This window comes from Nannospalax galili, unplaced genomic scaffold, assembly GCF_000622305.1.
Source record: "Nannospalax galili isolate Female #2095 unplaced genomic scaffold, S.galili_v1.0 scaffold973, whole genome shotgun sequence".
Classification (NCBI taxonomy): Eukaryota; Metazoa; Chordata; class Mammalia; order Rodentia; family Spalacidae; genus Nannospalax; species Nannospalax galili.
The window spans coordinates 141,939-163,109 of NW_008334020.1; the positions used below are offsets into that span (position 1 = coordinate 141,939).

Here is a 21,171-nt window from a genome sequence, read left to right on the forward strand (position 1 = left end):
AGAATAGAGAAACAAGCATAGATGTGTACAGAAATTACAAGTATAGTATATTTCATCTCCCAGCTTTCATTGATATTTTAGAATACGTGGAAGTAGATTTTTTCTCCCATACAGGTTGGAATGTGGGAGCTGACAAAGGAAGAATAGAGTAATTCTATCACTCATAACGTTTTCAGCTTGACTGGTAAATTAATTACAATACTTTCTGTCTACACTTGGGGAATTTATATAGATCTACTCTCAGAGCTGACTCCCCAAGAGAATATAAGTCAATTATGGTTCACACTCTTCTTGTCTCATTAGCTACTTGAATAATGTGTTTGAATGATGGCCCAGGAGACTAGAATTAGGAAGCACAAGCCTCAATCCCTGAAGAGTTTCTGAGTCACATAATCCTATGTGTCCATTATCTGCCATGCCATAGGGCTGACTCAAGGTTCTGCCTGCAGGTACAAAATGAAGAATATATAGTTTTATCTGATTTTAATATGTAAATATAAAATTGTATTAGATAGCTATAGCATGGTAAATTACTTTTAAGTCACTGAAAGTGCTTTTAACATAAGTACTGTCAATTTTGCTTATTTCCTACTTATAGAGACAAATATTATGTTCCAGAAAGGCAGAAAGGGATGGACTTTATTTTTCCTTTTTTTCAGTGCTGGATATTGAATCCTGGCCTTGAATATGATAGGCAAGCACTCTACCAGGCACTGAGTTTATATGTATATATATATATATATATATGTATGTATATACATATATATGTGTGTGTTTATACGTACATATATGTGTGTGTGTGTGTGTGCGTGTGTGTGTGTGTAGGTGTCTCAGGTATCCCAGGCTGGCCAGGGATTTTTCTATAAAGCCAAAGATGAGCTTTAATTTCTGATCCTTCTTCCTCTACCTTCCCAGTACCAAGATTGCAGGACTACATTGCCATGGTGAATTTATGTGGTTCTGAGCATGAACTTGGACCCTCATACATGTTAGGCAAGCATACTATCAAGTGAGTCATATTCCCCTCTCCCTAAAGAATTTATTTTTAATCATTGTAAGCTGTGAAAAAATTATTTTGTTTTGTTAGTCTTATGGCCAGTCATTATGGAGGCACGAAGTTAAAATAAGCTATGGACTATAAAACTCCACAAAATCATATAACGTGGTTCATTGTATAAATAAGCTATTTAAGAGTAACTATTGTTTTATAACATGTTTTTCAAATGCTTGAGAAAAGAAGTCTTGAATACAGTAAATCCAGCATGGTCAAAACCAGAATTCATAAAGGAAGCATGGGGACACTACAAACAGCAGTCCTGAAGAAATACGAGAGTTCTTTACTATATGTATACGTACATCTGTATACACATGCATGGTCAGTCCCAGGGCCTTGCACATGCTAGGAAGCTGATTTACTGCTGAGCTACATCCTCAGCCCCATAAGATATGTTTTTAACTCTCAGGATATATAAAACTGAGACACAAAATCAGTTAGTTAGTTTTTTATTTTATTTTTATTTTTACCACACCAAAGAAAATGAGATGGAGGAATGAAAGTAGCATGGTTTCCCAGTCACTAAGGAGGTGTTTCCTCTGTGATTGGTGCTTCAGTTTGATATTGTGTTCATCTGGCCTGGAATACGTTCTGACAGTACTAACAGCTCTTCTTTTACTATGTGAAACATCTTTACTACTTGGGATATTAGCCATTTTTTTCTCAGATGTTATAAATAACATGAATGTAATATTTCTGTAATTTTATCTGTATTCTGTATATCATTGGTTGTTCATATTAGGTATTAACATAGTCTATTTTATGTGGACAAAAGTACTAGCATAAATTTCTTATACAGAGATTTCTGCTTAGAATTAGCCACAGAATTAATGAATGTCTTAAATATTCACACACATCTTCATACACAGTACATGCTATAGATTTTATATTGGATTCCATGACTTAATAGATTGTTCCTTACATATGAAATGGCTGCATTATTACAAGATGCTCTATTAGGTGATCCAACTTTGCAAATTGGCTAGACAAGGATTACTGCACATGCAGTTATCTGTGAGCACTGATGTTCAGCAAAGCATTATGAAATTTAACATGATTTCTACAGGTTCAAACAATTCATTCCCATGTTTTGCATGCAATTCCCATCTAACTGCAATTATATTTTATTTAAACATAAAAACCTCAACTAAAACTTAAATAATGTTACACAGTAAGGGATTAGCATTATATTTCTATGAAGAAATATACTTTAAACACTTTTAGGCATAGCATTTGCAACCAGATTTTACATCTTGAAATTATTATTATGGATGAAAAAATCTTTTTAAAAAGTTTTAAGTAGATTTCTAATGGCAAGCACCCAAGCACCACAGACAGCACCCTGCTGAAATGCTTCTTCTTAAAGTTTGCAAACAAACACCTTGTGCTGTGTAAGTGGATGTTTTCTCATGGTAATAGAAGGATGTAACTATCCTCATTAAGGAGGAAGCAGGCTTCTGTATTATTCCTAAAGTTTTTCTTGCTTGAGTACTTGGAAAGCAAGGGCAAGGCTTTCAAAATGCCCTGATAGTTCTTTCTAATTGGACTTAACACTTGTTGTGGACTAAATTGTGTCACCATGAAATTGGTATGTTGAAATTATAGCCTGCAGTGAGTACATTTGCATCTAGATACAGAGCTTTTTAGAAGTAATGAAGCTTAAGCAAGGTCACAAGGACGAGGCCCTTATGACAAGACAGTGGTTTTATACAACTTCTTTCTTTCTGCCATGAATGGAATCATCAAAAGGGAGCCATGTGAAAGTTAGGAAGAGAACTTTTACTAGAAAACGACCATTGCAGGATTTGGTTTGGATGTTTCAGCTTTCAGAAATGAAATAAAATAAATTTCTGTTGCTCAAGCAACCCACCCGTGGTATTTTGTCATGGCAGCCTGAGCTGGCGAATGGAGCGGCTTCTAATTAGTGTTTTGGCATAGGTCTTCAGACACTTCGAACAAGTTGTTTTGCATATTTCAAAACAAACTGATTAATTTTGAATTATAACTAATTGGGCAGTAGCTACAGAGAAAAGTCAACCCATTTTCTTACAATTAAAAGGTGAAAATATCTTTCAGAATGTCACCGCTGTGTTTAATAAAAGTTATAAAATGCAAGGATGAAGAGATGACTCATCGATTAAAGCACTGGCTGCTCCTACAAAGGACCTCGGTTTGGTTTGCAACACAGTGGACAACTCTAGTTCCAAGAGGCCCTCTTCTGGCCCCCACGGACATTGCAAAGCATGGTACAATTATGTGCAGGCAAACACGTATATACATAAAAAAAATTAATTTAAAAAATGCTCAAAAAATTATAAAAGGCTATGTTTATTATATTTGTGCTTACAAAAACTTTGTAGTTTTTATGATTATATACATCATGCTCAATGAGCAATTACTCACTTCCAAGTATTATTTAAATTTGACATGAGGTAGACACTGCTATTTTTTTCCATTTTATTGATGATGAAATTGACCACGGCCATATATGGAAATAAAGAGAGGACAAGGATTTGATCAAATGATCTTAATACCTCCTTAAACCATGCTCCCCTGTCCTATGCTCAGCTTGCTTTCTTAAACAGCTTAAGGTCACCTGCCCAGGGATGGTGCCACTCACAGTGGGCTGGTCCATCCCTCATTAACCAGTTAAGAAAACACCTCATGGACATAGCCACAGTCCAGTCCTACAGAGACAGTATCTTAGTTGAGGTTCCTTCTTCACAGGTATTTCAAGTTGACAAATGAAGCTATCCAGCACAGCCCTTATCAGAAAAGAAGGCAGAGAACTATCCTCTCTTCTCGTTCCAGTGCAACTGTATCAGCAGTAACAATCACTTGTAAGCCAGGAAAAACACTTCAGGATGAAGCTTACATTGTTGTCATCTTAATCTTAAGTTTTCAAGACACTAGCACCATGAGAAAAAGAAAATCCATTGTTTATGTTATTTTGTTTTGGAACCCTGAGATAACATGTTAATATAAATGTATTTAGCTTTGTTTTTTTAAACAAAAAAAAGGACATGAAGTTTGGAGGGAAGCATGTTAAGGGAGGGTTGAGGGGCATTTGACAGGGGAAAAGGGGCTGCTAGTGATCAAAATACATCGTATTCATATATGAAACTTTTCAAAGAACAAATTTAAACATGTTATTTAAAAACAAAAAAAATAGAAATTTAAAAACCACAAAAAGCAATAGACCATAAGCAAATAAGTCAGATACATGATAATTTTTTTTAATTCCAAGAGGATGTCATTTTGATGGCATGTATACTAAAAAGTAGAACTATATGGAGAAGATTAGCATGAACCTTTGGCAAGAATGACACAAAAATATGAAACCATCCATATTTTTAAGACTTATAAGCAATATTGATTTTTCTCAGCTGTGGTGGGTGAACTAATGTTGGGATCATCTCCCTGTTGATGGAATGTCTCTCTTGATTATGGTACGAAGTGTAAGCTGGAGTTTTCCTGTAGTTGAGTTCTACAACACTTTCTTTATACCCTAGAGCACTGTGATTGTGTTATCATGGTATGAGGCTGCCCATGACATCTGTTGTGGCAACCACAGTATTGACCGTGCAATCTACATTTCCTTTACCATCCCATTATGCAGACTGTGTCTTCCATCACTAGTTTCTTCAGATTTGATGGAGCCCTAAATGTTGATCTGACTGAATTTTAGATCAATCCAGATCTACTTCCCTCTGGACACATATACCCCTGGCATCGACATCTGTGTTGAGAATGCCTACAATGAGCAGCTTTCTGTTGTACAGATAACCAGTATTTGCTCTGAGCCATTTAGCCATATGGGATATGTGGTTGGCACGATGGTAAATACATGGCTTGCTTCATGTTTTACCATGATGATGTGGTTCCCAAAAATGTCAGTGTTGTCATTTACATTATCAAGACCAAGTGCAACTTCTAGCGGGAGACTGGTGTCCCATTTGCTTCAAAGTTGGCATTCATTACCAGCCCCTTCCTGTTGTGCTTTGTAGAGACCTGGCCAAGACACAATGAGCTATATGGACGCTAAATCACAATACAGACGTTGAGATTTGGGCTTTCTGAGACCACAAGTTTGACCTGATGTATGCCAAGTGTATCTTTGTTCTCTGGTATACGGGTGAGGGGATGGAGGAAGGCGAAATTTCTGAAGCCTAAGAGGGTATGGAGAGATTGTGAGGTTGGAACAGATAGTGCCAAAGAAAGGGTGAGGACGAAATCTATTAACTCCTGTGCTGAACTTCTATACTCTATTATATTTCCTGTTTTGTGGAACTGCCTGTCATAATTTCAACTATTAATAAATGTGATGTTTCAACTTCAAAATTAAAATTAAGGAGCTGGAGAGATGACTCAACATCTAAGACACTTGGTCCTCTTATAGAGGACTCGGATTTGTTTTCCAGCACCCACAGAGTAGCTCCCAGCTGCAGAGGATCTTCTGACCTCTGTACACACTACATGTACATTGTACACATAGATATGTAGACCAAACACTCGTGTGCATAAAATAAATGAATAAATATTTTAAAAAGTAAATTAAAAATTGTAAAATTCTAAGTTGTGCATATTAGAAGAAGAAAGATGAAGAAGAGATGACAAACTTAACAGTTGATAGCACCGGAATTTAAGAATGTATGACTCCTTACTCTTTGTACTATAAACTATATATCATATTAACATTTTCAGATATGTATATATTTTCATTCCATATTAGTTACTTTTCTTACTGCTGTGACTAAATACCTGACAAGAAGCACTTTAAGGAGGAGCTGCTCATTTTTGTTCACAGTTTGAGGGGATCCAGTCCATTATGTTTGGGAAAACGTGGGTAGTTGTGTCTGGTGGCTGATTACATTGCATCTATAGTCAGTAACTAGAGAGAGATGAATGCTGGTGTTCAGCTCACTTTCTCCTTTTATGTCATCATGGACCCCAACCCTGGGGATGGTGCTACCCACGTTATGGTTGGGTCTTCTCTCCTTAGCTAAAACACTTTAAAAACACTCTTATAGGCTCACCCATAGGTGTGTTCCCATGGTGATTCTAATTCTTGTCAAGTTGACAAGATTAATCATCATATCCTCTGATTTTATAAAGTGGTAAAGTGATATTTTTATTTGAAGAGGAAAGGAGAATGAAAAATGTAAAAACATTTCAAACATGATTAAAAATAATATTCCCGATCATTTTAATTATAAACCATATGTCTTAGGTTCATCACTCAAGCTTTGTACATCTTAATCTCTTTATTTGTAAATTATGTAAAATAATATTTCCCTCTCTAAAGCCTGGAAATTTTAATGGGGAAACTGGCATAAGACATTAAAAAACAAACCAGAAACCATAAACATATTTTAAGCATGCAGTAAGTTAGTCATTAAATATGTTTAGAAAGCATTTTAAAATAATGATATTTAGACATGAGAACTTTAGGAAGTAAATAGTAATATAAAAAATATACTTACAAATCCTTTTAGCTACGTGAAAGGGAGTGAAAATTGACAGTTTACATTGCTAGTCACGTCTGGGGACAAAGAATACTTCCTGTTGTTCTTAAATGTCATGTATTTCCAAGGATATTCTTATCTCCCATTTCAGAAACACGTTTTCAGATATTCTTTCTCTGTTAGGCTTATCTTTACAATTTCATTACACTATGGTCTTTAAACATGTATTTCAGAACCTGGACAGAATTAACATGTTTAGTTCTGATCAGATTATTGTAATCAAGATCTGTACTTCCTTGTCACTTTTAATAGTTTGATAGGATCTATTGATAGAAAAACTGCACTGAATTTCCTCTGAAAATAATATATGCTATTTAAAAATAAACAAGGAATAAAATCTACCATTTACCTTGACTGATGCTGAATTAACTTTAGCAGTACCTGCAGTAGGATATGAAAAACAAGTAATAGTTTGTAAATTTCATGTTCAGCAGCTCTGCCATGTATTTGACAAATAATTCACTTTGAAAAAAGTAGTCCCGTTTTCCTGTCACTTACCTTCATTTTACTGTGGGAGCAAAACATTTGGTGAAATAAAAACAGGTCATATATGGCATTGAATAAAACAGTCACTGCCATTTCCTTCTTAGAGGCAAGTTTTCCATGGAATAATACCTCCATTTAAAAATGTGTGCCCCTGGTGTCGTCTTTTCCTCATTGAATAGATGTATCACTTGGTAGAAGACATATGGACACCCCATCTCCTGTAGATGATTTCAGACATTCAAATTATTATATTTCCCACTTGCAAATTAGAAGGGTAAAAATTTTCCAGTGAAGGGGATTCAAGGTTACAGGCTCTGAGTCACTCATGCAAATTAAAGTAAAAAATGTATGACTTTTGCCACATTAATTATAAAATCAGTCTGGTAGTCTGTGAAATTTCCTTAGTCTGTGGACTTCTAGGACAAAGTAAATAGAGTTAGAATTCTCTCGGGGTTCACTAGGTCAGAGTGTGACAGATTATATATGAAATTCATTTGTGTTATTAGTATTCTCAATAAACATGCAAATCTGTTTCTTAAATTATATGACACACAGAAAGATAGAGAAGTCACAATATTGAGCATTTAGAAGTGAAAATGGAGTTATTTCAGAAAAATTACATTTTTGAAATGAAAATGTCTTAAGGAAAATGTTTATTAAGAGTTTATTTGGATACTTTGTGATTAGCTTGCTTAATTTTACTTTGATAATTTTATGTATATATTCACACAACATTTGCCCATCTTTTTAAAGCATAAAATTCTGAATTTTAAAGTCTATTCATGTGTAACCAACACCAGAGACATTTGATTCCATCTTATTTTCCCTTGAAGGAAATTCTATACTTATTAGCAGTCAGGTAGCATTAGTGCTCACTCCTATCCTGTGTCCCAGATCATTTGTTATTCTAGATTCTAGAATATATTTGTCCGTGCTGGGTAGTTCATATATGTGAATTGCACAGTGTCTTGTGTTGAGCTCTGTACTTCTGAATTAGTACTTCTATGTTGAGCTCTGTACTTCTGAACTCTGTACTCCTGAATCAGTTGCCACGCTAGAAGGATACGGTCCCTTTTTCGGATAGACTAGAATTGCAAGCTGGTATGTAGTCTGTTCTAGATAGTGCTCTGCCACTGAGCTGTCATCCTGCCCTTAGACAGTCCATTGTGCTATGGTTAATTGATCTGTTACTTTGGTGGTGCCTACTTGTTTAATCAAATATCTGTTTGAATATTTTTGTGAGATATTTTTGTGTGATTTATATTACATCAGTAGATCTATTAGCAATGATTATGATTCATGATGTGGATGGGCCTTTTCCAATCAGTTGAGGTCTTAAAAGCAGAGACCAAGGTCCCACAAATAGGAAGGACTTCTGCCTCCAAAGTGCAACATGTAAAATCTAAACAAGTTTTCAGCCATTGGACTTGCAACTGTATCAGTTCTCAGAGTTTTCAGCCTACCACCCTGCAGTGAGGATTGTAGACTTGCCAGCCCCCATAATCACATGAACCACTTCCTTAAAATAAATATCTGTATATAGATACAGCTCTTGCTCTGTTTCTCTGGAGAACACTGTCTACTCTAGCATACATTTAACTTTGGGGGAGATGTTGTACAGAAAAGTTAAGGCTTCAATGTCAATAAGAGAGATGGATGATAAAAACCAGTACCTGAATTACTGAAAATTCCCCAGTATCTTGATCTAATATCTAATTTTTTTCTGAAAACTTTTTTTGAAATACCACTTTCTGAGGATAAACAAAAGAAAAAGCAAAAGGATTGCTAAACTTGGAAGAGAATCCTGACGTCTGTTTTCTGTTCTTTCTCTCCCATGAAGAGAGACATTAGCATCTATCACCTATTTTACTTCTTGGATTATTTAGGAAGAATATTAGCTATTATACAGTCTAGGACACTATGTTTTAATCTATAAAATGGTGTCTGGTAGCAGACTCCATGCACTGAAGCCATAAGCACTTCCTGTAGGTGGCCCAGAGTAGGCAGACTGGGTTGGGAATTAAAGAGAAATTTACATGGAAAAATGTCTACAAAGTGTACTCCAACTCCTCTCTAATACCAAACTGATGAAGTTTTTTTTTTTTTGAATAAATATAGTTTCTTTTTATACTAGTACAGATTCCCAAAGACTTTCAGGATTTGAACTTGCTATCTATTACAATGTTTATTTTCTAAAAATAGCTAGAAGTTTGTATATTAAAACACTTTTGAACACACACACACACATGAACTTACACTGATTTGATCTGAGTTAAATTGTATCCAAGTGAGTTCTGGGGGCAACTTGGTCTAAAACCAAGGGATAAAATACCATGGGATATGGAAACATGTCAGGAATATTAAGGCACAGAGCATAAACCTACATAAATTAGAATGTACTATCGATGCATTTTTAATATTTTATTATTTCTATTTTATGTATATGTGTGTACTGTTTATATGTATGTAAGGGTACTCATGTTGTGAAATGCCCACGAAGTCAGAAGGGGGCATCCGATGGATTCTCCAGGATCTAGAGTTATGAATGGTTGTTAGCTGCCATGTGTGTTCTGAGAGTTGAACATTGGTCCTCTGCAAGAGCTGCCAGTGCCCTTTAACTGCTGAGCCATCTCTCCAGACCCTGATACCAATGCACTTTAATAACTTTCTATGATGGGTGACACTGTGTGTTTGGTGTTGGTATATGAAGATATATACGACTTGGTTATGCTTCTCTCAGATGTAAAGATTGGTAAAGCACATAACAGATAGACATATTGCTTCATTTAGACAACCCTAACAAGTATCAAAGCATTGTCATCACTTCGGGTTAAATAAGAAGATATAAATTAACACCCAATCTGAGGTAGTACGATTTGGTAACCCAGATTTGCTTGGCTCTGCTTCTAAATCTGTAGTGGGATGAGTTCATATCCTAGGACTATACATTTTTAAAATAAGGAAGAGAACCCAATAATTCCAAACCCAGTATTCCAAATTAGAGTCTTGTATAGTGCCTGTTCTTAGAACTAAAAATCCTCAAACTATGAAGTTGCTATATAATAAAAGAAGGCAGCAAAAGGCAATCATAGGAAAAGTATCAATTTTCTTACTAAATACAATAACATAAACCATGCGTGCCAAATAAAAGAAGGAAAAACATTATTACTAGCATAACTCAGAGCAAAGAATATTTTCCAGGATTATAATTCATGGTATGAACATATGAGATTATAAGACACATGCAAGGATATCTTATTAATTAAAGAGTTAAGAAACTAAAAGCAGAACAAAAGTAGAGATTATTCCAGGTGAAAAGAACAGCATGAGCAAGATACAGAGACAGTCTTGCAGAGTATATTTAAGAACCAGCGAACACACCAGATTGACTCTGCTGAGTACCATGTGTGGTGTGTTCAACAGAGCCCATGTACTGGTACAGAGGTTTTATAATCACCCTACTTTAAGAAAGTGATAAAATTTTAGAAAGGAATCAACTAATTCAATAAGACCTAAATTCTAGTTTGCTTCAGAATCACTTGTGGTCCTCTGAAAGCCAGGTGTATTTTCTAAGTCTATTTCTTCACTCAATAAAACAAGCAGATTAGAATAAGTGGTTCCTGAATTACCTACTAAATTGCATTTTGTTTTGACTATACACAAATCAAATGATATCATTCAAAGTTTTTTAACGGAAGGGATGAGTATAAAGTCAGAGAAGTAGGACTTAGGAGAGTGTTCAGATCACTTTAACTGAAGAGGACCTGTTTTCAGGGTGTTCCAACAAGTACTGTTAGAATAACATGATCACATGCTAAGAACTCGAACTAGATAAGAAATGTAGTTATTGAGATAGAAAACAAAAATAGAGTGATTTTGAAACAAAATACTTTATTGGAGAAGCTTCAAATCATTTCACAAAGTAGATAATGGAGAGAAGGTAAAATAAATCAAGATTGGTCCAGTAATGTGACCCTTAGTAATGTGTAGAATGTAATAATAAAAAAAAAAAGGTAAAATGAAACTAACTACATAATTCACAATACACACTTCAAATTCAAGGGCATGCCTACATTTAAGCATGTGATGGTGAAATGTAAGAATAGAGGAAAACAGCTGTCTTCAGAAGTTATTGAAGAAACCCTTGTCAAGGCTGCAAGTAGCTCAGGGAGAACAGGAAGAGAGACACAGATGTTAAAGGTGGTGACTAGAGGTGCAGCATCGGTGACCTTAGAAAAAAGCCCTTAAGTGGGCAAAGTAAGAGAAGGAGGCAGCTAGTGCACAGCAATATCAAGCAACCTTGATTTCTGGAAGAAAGACTGTGTGATAAGCTCAAAATGCAAGAGCACGTTCACACTTGAAGAAGAAAAAATCAGGACAAAAATATTTTTTGAAAAGAGAAGAAATCAGTAGGTGAGAAAATGTGATAAAAGTTTGAACACAAAAAGCCCTCCATAGGCTCCTGGACTTGAACACTTGGTCCTCAGATGCTGGTACTGCTTTGGGAGGTGGTAGGATCTTTAGGTGGTAAGGCCTAGCTGGAGGAAGTGGATAACTGGGGCCAAGAGGTAGCCTTAAGAGGGGTCCAGCCAGGGCCCTGATTCCTGTCTGATTTCTCTGCTTCCTAACCCTGCCTCAGAACAAACAACTGGGCTACACTCCTACCTGGCTGTCTGGATGAAAAAGAGTTTAGGAGGTGGAGAGATGGCTCAGCAGTTAAGAACACTAGTTGTTCTTGCAGAAGACCCGGGTTTGAATCTCAACACCCACATGGTAGCTAACAACTGTTCATAATTCCAGTTCCAGGGGATCTGACAGCCTCTTCTGACCTCCGTGGGCATTGCACAACATTACCTACCTGCAGACAATGCATGCATACACATGAAATAAAAATAATAAGTAAATTTTTACAAAAAGGAAAAAAGAAAAAAGTTCAATAGAGTGTCCTTTAACATCACATAGTTGTTGAAATTACTATTCAGTTCCAGGGGCTGACAGCCTCTTCTGACCTCCGTGGGCATTGCACAACATTACCTACCTGCAGACAATGCATGCATACACATGAAATAAAAATAATAAGTAAATTTTTACAAAAAGGAAAAAAGAAAAAAGTTCAATAGAGTGTCCTTTAACATCACATAGTTGTTGAAATTACTATTCACACACTTGTCTAACAATCTGTACGAGATGTAAACACCAGGCCAACTCATTCTTCCGATTCTAAGTATTTAAGTCTGTAATACAGATTTCTTTCTCCTTAGTTAAGGATTTTAAGAATGGCTGAGAGCAAAATTTCTTAACACACCAGCAATAAACTATTTTGCAAAAATTCATCTTTTCTGTTTATGATTACACTTCCTTCAGAATCTAATCCCCAAACCTCGCCTAGAGGACATGGTAGGAGCTGAGCTGACATACATACAATGCCTATAACCCCAGAAAAGTGAGCAGAGAGCTACATGCTGAAGAAACTCCTTTCTCCTTTTCAGTCCTGTGCCCTGTAGGTGCTCCTTCCGCCCCTGGGAGCCAGCTTCCCTCCCCTCCCTTCCCCTGGCTCCCTCCCTTCCTTTCATTTGATGTGCCAGGTTGATTTCTCTGACTAATAGCCCTGTCCTAATCTTTTAGACAAGCTGCATTTTGTCAAAACACAAAATTCTGCATAGATATTATTAACCAGTCAGTAAATTACATTGAACAATGTCTATACTTTCTATTAAAGTTTGGATATTTTTACCACTTGTTTAAAGAATAATGAAACATACAGGGTGCACATATTTAAGGTACATAATTTGATATGTTTTGACATTATATATGCCTTTGTAACCATCATTTTACTAAGGACCCAAATATTTCCACAACCCAAAAGTTTCCTTGTGCATATGCACTTCATATGTCTGTATCTATATCATATATATATAAACAATATTACAGCATTTGGGTAAGTCAGGGGTTCTCATTGCAACAGAAGGAGGGAAAACATGAGAGAATAAGAGAGTCTGGCTTATTGTACTCATGTAGTTTTGGTTTTGTTTTGCTTTTACAAAATATATGTACGTCCAAGATACATACCATGGATTAGAGGAGGCGGAGGGGAGAAACTATTAGTAATTTCTTTCCTCTTCTCTCTTTCAAGGGACTCAAATCCAGTAGTAGCATTGCAAGATGCATTGATTTTCACAGCATGTTTCCTCACCCTCATCCTTCAGCTCTTACTCAGTTAAATCTAGATATTGGCAGCACAACAATCTCCATCCATTTACAAGTCTTTTCTTCCAAACTGAGAGAACCCAAGCAACAACCTCAGGGAGGGATACCCACTAGAGATATATTTCTACTTGAATTTCCAAGACTGCCAGGCCCAGCAAATCCAACTAACATGGGTGCTATCCTTTGGGTGATGTGGCTTCCACACTGTTTATGATAGAATCTCTGAAAACATGAGCTATTTAAGGGACAAGGGCTGGGGCTGTAGTTCAGCAATAAGAGTATTTGCTTCACATGCATGACACACTAGTTCAATCCCCAGTACTAAAAAAAAAAAGAAAAAAGAAAAGAAAAATTGCGGGTGGGATACTGATGAGATGGCTCAGTGGATGGAAGGCTTGTATGCTGATCTGAGAACCTGAATTTGATCCCTGGGCTCACAAGTTGAAGAGACAGGACTGACTCCTACACTCCTCCGATATCCAGGTGCATGCTATTTATTTCTCAGGCTGATAATATGGCAAACTTTTCATGAATTAAACATTCCTTTTTGACCTACAGCAGGGCTCCTGCCCTCAGCAGACTCTGCATATTTGCATGCACCCCACACTTGCTCTCTCTACATTATTATTTGCTCCAGATGTTTTATAATTGGTCTCATTCTCTCTCTTACAAAAGAAAACCTTGTGACATTAATTAAGAACAATATTTTGCTTGTATCAGCCTGACTAACATATGACAAATAAAATCTTCAGAAATAATGGGCCTACTTGTTGCAGACCCTTAGAGGCAGATTATTAAGAAAGGCATGACATACATGTCCTGTCACAGATAGTCACATTATCAAGTATGAGAGTTTGAATAGAAAGAGGGAAAATGAACAGCAGGCTCCAAGACTTTGCAACCAATAGGGATAGAATTACATTCTGTATGCTTTTTTTTTTTTAAGGTGGAAACCATTCTAAAGTGACCAATATATTTATTTTTTAAAGATACACTATCATTCCAACGTGTATTGTCTGAATTTGTAATAAAATGGAATTGAACACGCCGAAAATAAAATGATTTTAAGTACATATTATTAGATTACTACTAAAGAATTATTAATAGCCGTAATAACTCAGTCTCCCACACAATTAAAAAAGAATGATTTTTAATATCATTAGGATACTACAAACTGAAGAGAAGAAAAAATAAATTAGTGTTCCAAAATTCAAGCAAGGCCCCAAAGGGATAGTGAGAGAAAACAGCGTATAGGGAAAGAATATCTCCCTGGAGGGGAGAGGCGTGTCTCATGGAATGCCTATGAGAAAGTTATCTCAAAAGAAGAAAGTGGAAGAAGCCAAGTTTCAGGGTCTTTTTGTTTTTTTCTGGAGAAAGTTTCAACTTCTGCCATTTCCTAATCTGTGAATGAACACAGTTCTGGAAGGATGATTCGAATGAGTTGGGTATAAAAAACACAGGAGATGTATGGAGAATTGTCTTCCAAACAAGTAGGTGCTGGAACATATTCAGTGCGTGCGAAGGGGACAGAATTAAGGAATCAAGGGTTATTGTCCAATATCTACCTTGTTACATATAATGTCTATAATTTCTGGGGACATTAGGAAGTATAAAGGGCAATTTAGGTGATATCAATATTGCTAGTTTTTAAATATTCCAAGATGGAGTCTTTGAGGCATTATAAAAAAGAAAAGAATATGGTTCCAAAGGAAGAAATACACAGAACAATTAGGGATGTTTTAGAGAGAGTGAGAAAATGAGCTAACAAAAACAAGCACATCATTTCTTAAAAAGAGAAAAAGAAAAGTAAATCCTACAACTACAGTAATTCAGTTACCTCCTACCATCACCACCACCACATTCATCCTGTAAGAAGCAGATTGTTTTTGAACAGTATAAATTGAGATGGGTGCTCAAGCAGCCTAGGGGACAAAAAGGTGATCACACTGACTCTAAATGGAGAACACAGACAGATGGTAACCATTTGTGAAATGTGCTTGTGGGTTCAGGACCTTTAGTCCTAGGTCCCAGTTTGTAATGTCCACCTGAATGAATGTAGTTGGGTGAGGGTGGAACCATTCGTGTTCATACACTAGGAGGCCTCACAGCCTAGCCCTGTTGTTATTCCCCATTGAGTAATTCCAGAGCTCTGAACACAACAAGAGCATAGATTTTTAATGTGTGTGCACATGTATGTGCCACAGTGCACATGTGGAAGTCAGAGGGCAACTTGCAGGAGTCGGTGCTCACTTTCTCTTGTCGCTGTGTGGCTATACTTAAGGCAAGCTGAGCTGCCCTCCAACTTCTGGCTGATCCTCCTGTCTCGAACTCTCATCTTATTGTAAAAGTGCTAGGATTACAGTTGTATATCATCATATCTGGATTTTGAAGTAGATTCTGAGGATCAAATTTAGGTTCTTAGACTTATGCATCAAGTGGTTTTACTCTTTGAATATCTCCTCAGCCCCAGGAGCCTAGATATTTATGTCAACACGGAATGTAAGAAAAACTAACAAATGGGATATTCACAATGGTGACTCCCAAGAATAGAACTAATGAAACAATATCTCAGACACTTCAGTGATGCTTAAGTCTCTGACTCAGTAGATGTATCTCACTTCTGACTGTTTTAGCTTATGCTTGAGACAAATAGGGATGAACAACGTGAAAGTATTATCTTAGAGTTTCTAAGTGCAGAGATTCAAGTATTGGTTATTACATTTTCTGCTCAGTATCTCACCATGTTGAAATCAAGGTGGCAGAAAATGTTTATATTTAAGATTTAATGTTCTCTCTCAAGCCCCTACTTAAATATATTTTATTTATCTTTTTTATTTTATGTGTATTTTTATGTGTATTTTATGTGTATTTAAGTTTATTGCCTGCATGTGTGTAAGTACACCCATGTCATACAATACCCACAGAGTCAGAAGGGGGTATTGGATTCCCCTGTAACTGGAGTTACGGATGGTTGTTAGCTGGCATGTGGGTGGTGGAAATCGAACACAGGTCCTCTGCAAGAGCAGCTAGTGTTCTTAACCGTTGAGCCATCTCTCCAACCCCAACCCCTACTTTAAAAAAATACAGGATCCCGTTATGTAGGCCAGGTTGGGCTTGGTTTCAGAAAGAGCTCAGTCTTCAATGGCCATGTGATTATGCCTCTTCTGACTTGAGTTTTATCACCCACATCAGCACTTTGGTCTGTTTTAGGTTACTTTTCTCTGGCTTCTCTTAAGAGCTTTGGTTTGTCTTTGATTTCCTGAATTTCAAGTATGATATGGATGGATACATCTTTCATGCCATAGGCCCCATGTGCTCCTCTCAAAGTTTCCTGGTTCCATAGTTTGGTGTCTGATTTCAGGCAATTCTTTTCCTTTCCCCCTTTCTTTTCCAGGTGGTTCTCATTATGTATGTGTTACACCTTCTTGTAGTTGTCCCACATTTCTTGGATATTCTGCTTTTATTATCAGTCTTTTTTTTTGATTGGTTGCTTTCCCATTTTGTTAATCTTTATTCGTGTAAAAACTATTGTCAAGCTCAGGGATTCTTTCCTTTGTCATGTCTAATCTACTAGCTCTCTACCACTTCTCTCTTACTTGTGTCTCTGCTTACACAATCTGTTTTTACAGTGTGTCCTACTTTGTCTCTCCATTGCTGTGACAAAACACTCTGACCAATACCAACTTGGGGACGAACAGGTTTATTTGGCTTACATATCCCAGGTCACAGTTCATCCAAGAGCCCAAGGTAGGAACTCAGGGGAACCTGGAGGCAGGAGCTGGAGCACAGGCCATGGAGGAATGCTGCTTACTGGCTTACTCCCCTGGTCCCTGCTCAGCCTGCTTTCTTAAGTAACACAGGCCTACCTGCCCAGGGGTGGCACCACCCACAGTGGGCTGGGCCCTCCCATATCACTCAAGAAGATGTCTCACAGACATGGCCACAGGCCAGTCCTATGGAGGCCATTCTCCAATTGAGGCTCCCTCAACCCAGGTGTGTCAAGTTGACACTAAAGTTATCCAGCATATCTGCTAAATCTTATTGACTTGTCTAGAAAATGAGGAACGAGTGAATATATTAAAAACCCATTGCATGAAATTCTTTAAAAAATGTTTTTTAAAAGAGGCTCAAGTGCATTTGAGAAATGGTTTCTCTTCCCCTTCTCTCCAGAAGCACAAGCTTCCCTGCCCCAATATTTGTTGTGAGAACACATACACTTTGGACATCCACTTGTGACTGGTTGTCCTATAGTGTTTATCTCTCAGGTGTGTTCACCAGGAGCTGCCAGCCATTTGTCAGTTATGGTTTAGGTTTGCACGATTTGATCTGAAAAGCTAAACTGTAATCAGTTTTCCATAAGGTTTCTCTCATAAATTTCTGCTTTGGCAAACTGTGATTCTCTATAGTCACCTATGTGACTTTTTGCAGAAAATCAAGCCAGTGAATATTCTAGCATGGAGAGGGAAGGAATTTACGAGCCCCCATTCCTGAGGATTGATGGGCATTTGGTGGCTTCTGGGTGAGGAAGAGTCAGCTTTCTTTAAGGGTGTGATTCTTGGTAGGTGGACCATACTCCCACACCCAGGAGAATACGGGCAGAATAAATAGACTCAATGGGTTATCAAAATAGGACAAGTTGGGTGTAGGGAGAGAGGTGGGGGTGGAACTGGGAGGAGTTATGTGAGGAGTAGGGGTAAATGAAGTCAAAATAAGTTGTATGGGATTCTCAAAGAATTAATAAAAATACTACATTATGGAAAAAAGAGTATCTCTCACCTTTTATTAGTGGCAAACAGGATGAGAGTGGAAGGACACATTCTTTGCATTTCTGTTCGCTTTAGAATACTTTAGTTCTATTAAATTTCAAATGCTGTCACTCACAACAAAAGAGAAAAGTGTACACCTTTTCCTCACTTTCATTCACTCATTCATGATCTCCATCCTTGTTTGGTGTCAAGGCTCTTGAATTTTTCTAGAGCTGCTTATTCTCTCCACCACTTGTGTGCTGTTTTTTCTGTTTGAATTGTTGAACTTATGGGAGTAGGCAGAAATTTAATCTTCTTTTTTTTTTTAAAGTATTTTTACTCATCCATAATATTAAAAATAAAAGTGAAAAAGGAAAACTATGAACTTTGTTTTGCAGTCATGCTTGGAAATTTAAAAGCATTCTTCAATGATGAAAGCCTATAAGCTAAATTAACATTATTCCAAAGTCAATTACTGAAACTTTCAGTAAATAATAAGAAGGGTATTGTACGGTACTTGAATCAGTCTCCCTGCATATATCTTGAATTACACAGCACATGATGGTCTATTTTATAGTGAGATGACAGGGATGGTTATCAGGTTGGACTGGGTCCTAATCTAAATAAATAACTGTTCAGACATTCACTTTCTCTCTGGAATGTTATTGCATTTTTATTAATTTTCACATGTGATTGCTGAGTAGAAACCAGATAAACTGTGTTCAGATGAGATACCTTTAGATTCAGCTGATAAACAACATTAAGAGATTTAACAAACACTTTGGACTTAATAGCTCATTAACCAATTTGAAAATCTAAGAAGACACAGTCTTCACTTTGAATTGAGTAAACTCAAAGGAAAATGTCATGATTTATTAGAGGTTAAGTTGCATCATTCTTTATCTGTGAGTAACTTGACATTTGCTTCTTATCCATTGGCCTTGATGCTGGGAATCCCAAGGCTGAGGGGCCACATCTAACAAACATCTGTCATTCTCTGAAGAGTCCCAACATGTATAGAACATTAGGTGGTAAGAAGAGCCAAATGTCCATCCTCTGATCTCACCTCTCCCAAAAAGTTCCCAATCCCATTGTTAGGGCCCTACCCTATCTTTTTGGTTTCATTTATTCCTTAATTACTTCCCACAGTTACCACTCCAAATATCAGGACTAGAATTTTTTTCAATGTGATTTTTTTTTATGGGAGCATTTAACTCATAGCAAGTTGTTAACTCCATAGTAGAACTAGGGTGTACCTTTGGTGAAATTAGCTCACATGATGATCTGGGTTCAGAAATGAGAGTACAGGGCAGTAGAGACCCTTTTCAACATGCTGTGGAGATGAATGAGACCACTGAAGATGGGGCAGGTGCCTTAGAACAAAATAACTAGCTTCACTGACAGAGAGGTTTGTGATGGGTTTATCAAAATATAAACGACCTCTAAAAGGGTGAGCAACAAAGTGCACATGACTGTTTACAGAATATTGGCCACATAGAAGCAATGGCATCTGAAATCAACCTTATCACTTTCCTCTTGTGCAAAAAGTTGTCAGTTCTCACTGCTGCCCTTCCCCATTGACTGCCTTCCTTGTATATGCCTGGTGGTTTTTAGTATCTTGCAGACATTAAACACGTGCTTTCCATGTCCTAGAACAGTTTCTTCCTCCCTTTGCTTCATTATTGCATATTAATACTCTGTTCAAGATAATTTAGGATAAGAAATTCTCTGACCCCTTGTACTAGATCACTACTTATATTTATGTTCTGATGAAGTCTATGCATTGTGTTTGTAACAAATCTGCATTTTATAATGGTCAAGTCATTTGCCTAATAGTTTTCCCCTTATACCCTATTTATCCACTACCATTTCCTTCAAATGGCCACATTTAAATATAAGTGCTCTGTTTATATATAAAGAAACAAATTATGAGTAAATTAACGCTTAATACAAATCAGTATATTATTTATATGTTAAAACAGCATTCCCCTACTGATCTGTAGAATCATATATTCTTGAGGTGTTTAGGGCAACAAAATTCAAGTTGAAACCTATGTGTCTACATTTTTAAGCAACCATCTTTGGTTTAGAAAAGCAAAGTTGAACAATACTAATGTAAGAGATTATTATATGTATAGCTGTAATAGAAGCCAAAACAAATTATTGTTTACAGATGGTTTTTGAAATCAGTGCCTTCTGTCTTCTTCCTACATTTATTTCTTTGTTTTTTTTTTGTATTGATATAACCTGAAATAAAGATCAAGTTTATTCTGAATAGACTTAAAAACCTTGTCTTTTTTTCCTAATTAATAAGTACACTTTTTATTTCCTCTGATTATGTTTTGCTAAAGGTAGAAATGTGTTCTTCCTCCTGCATGATAAAGAAATTTTCACTTATGTCTTTAAGTAGGAGATACATTACTTAAGGTTGATTGATGATAGTGTGCTTATACCTAATAATATGTGATTTATCTTAATCCACTATGGTGCAATCCAGTCTTACACATTTTGCTGTATCTTCTTTTGGGAAATCTCAACTTAAATACAAACATTTTTTATGTCCATCTGTGTGGGTTAATTGTCTGGAAAATAGCTATGTCTAGGAAGCTATGATAAGATTATTACAACACAATTTCAGTGAAAAATTAGAGTATCAAGGAAGAATTTTGCTCAGATGAATAGCCTCATATTGATTTTATATAAAGTGGCAAATCCTTTCCTGTAGAAAGAGATAAACTTGCTTTTGTTTCAGTATTTTAAAATGATAAAAAAATCAGATTAATAGCATTTTAATGGTTCTATTTTGGAACAAATGAGATTTCTGTCAGAGTAGAATTTGTGTTTAAACATTACCATTTTTTGATTTTTAAACAGAGTCATCTTATGTTTTATAACTTAAAGCAACCATCTTTATTTCATGCTCAATTTACCATGGAGAGTCAGGATGAAAATCAAGTCCTTGGGGGAATACCAAGGGTCTCTCTTTAACCATTGATCTTATTTGTTCTAAGAAAATTGCTTCATAAATCTTCTCTTATTGTAGCTATACTCAGTTCAGAGTTGACTACTGGTGCAAACCACAATATATATAGAGGCCTGTCAGGAATTGGCAGTGTCCCCTCTGCTGGAACTGCACTTTGTCAATCATCAAAGC

At 36.5% G+C, this 21,171-nt stretch overlaps 1 non-coding gene across 1 annotated transcript; it reads left to right on the plus strand.

Moving 5' to 3' along the window:
• Positions 1–4,304: 4,304 nt before the first annotated feature.
• Positions 4,305–4,409, plus strand: LOC115069594. Its single transcript, XR_003848846.1, has one exon. It is a non-coding gene; the product is annotated as a U6 spliceosomal RNA (small nuclear RNA).
• Positions 4,410–21,171: the final 16,762 nt, after the last annotated feature.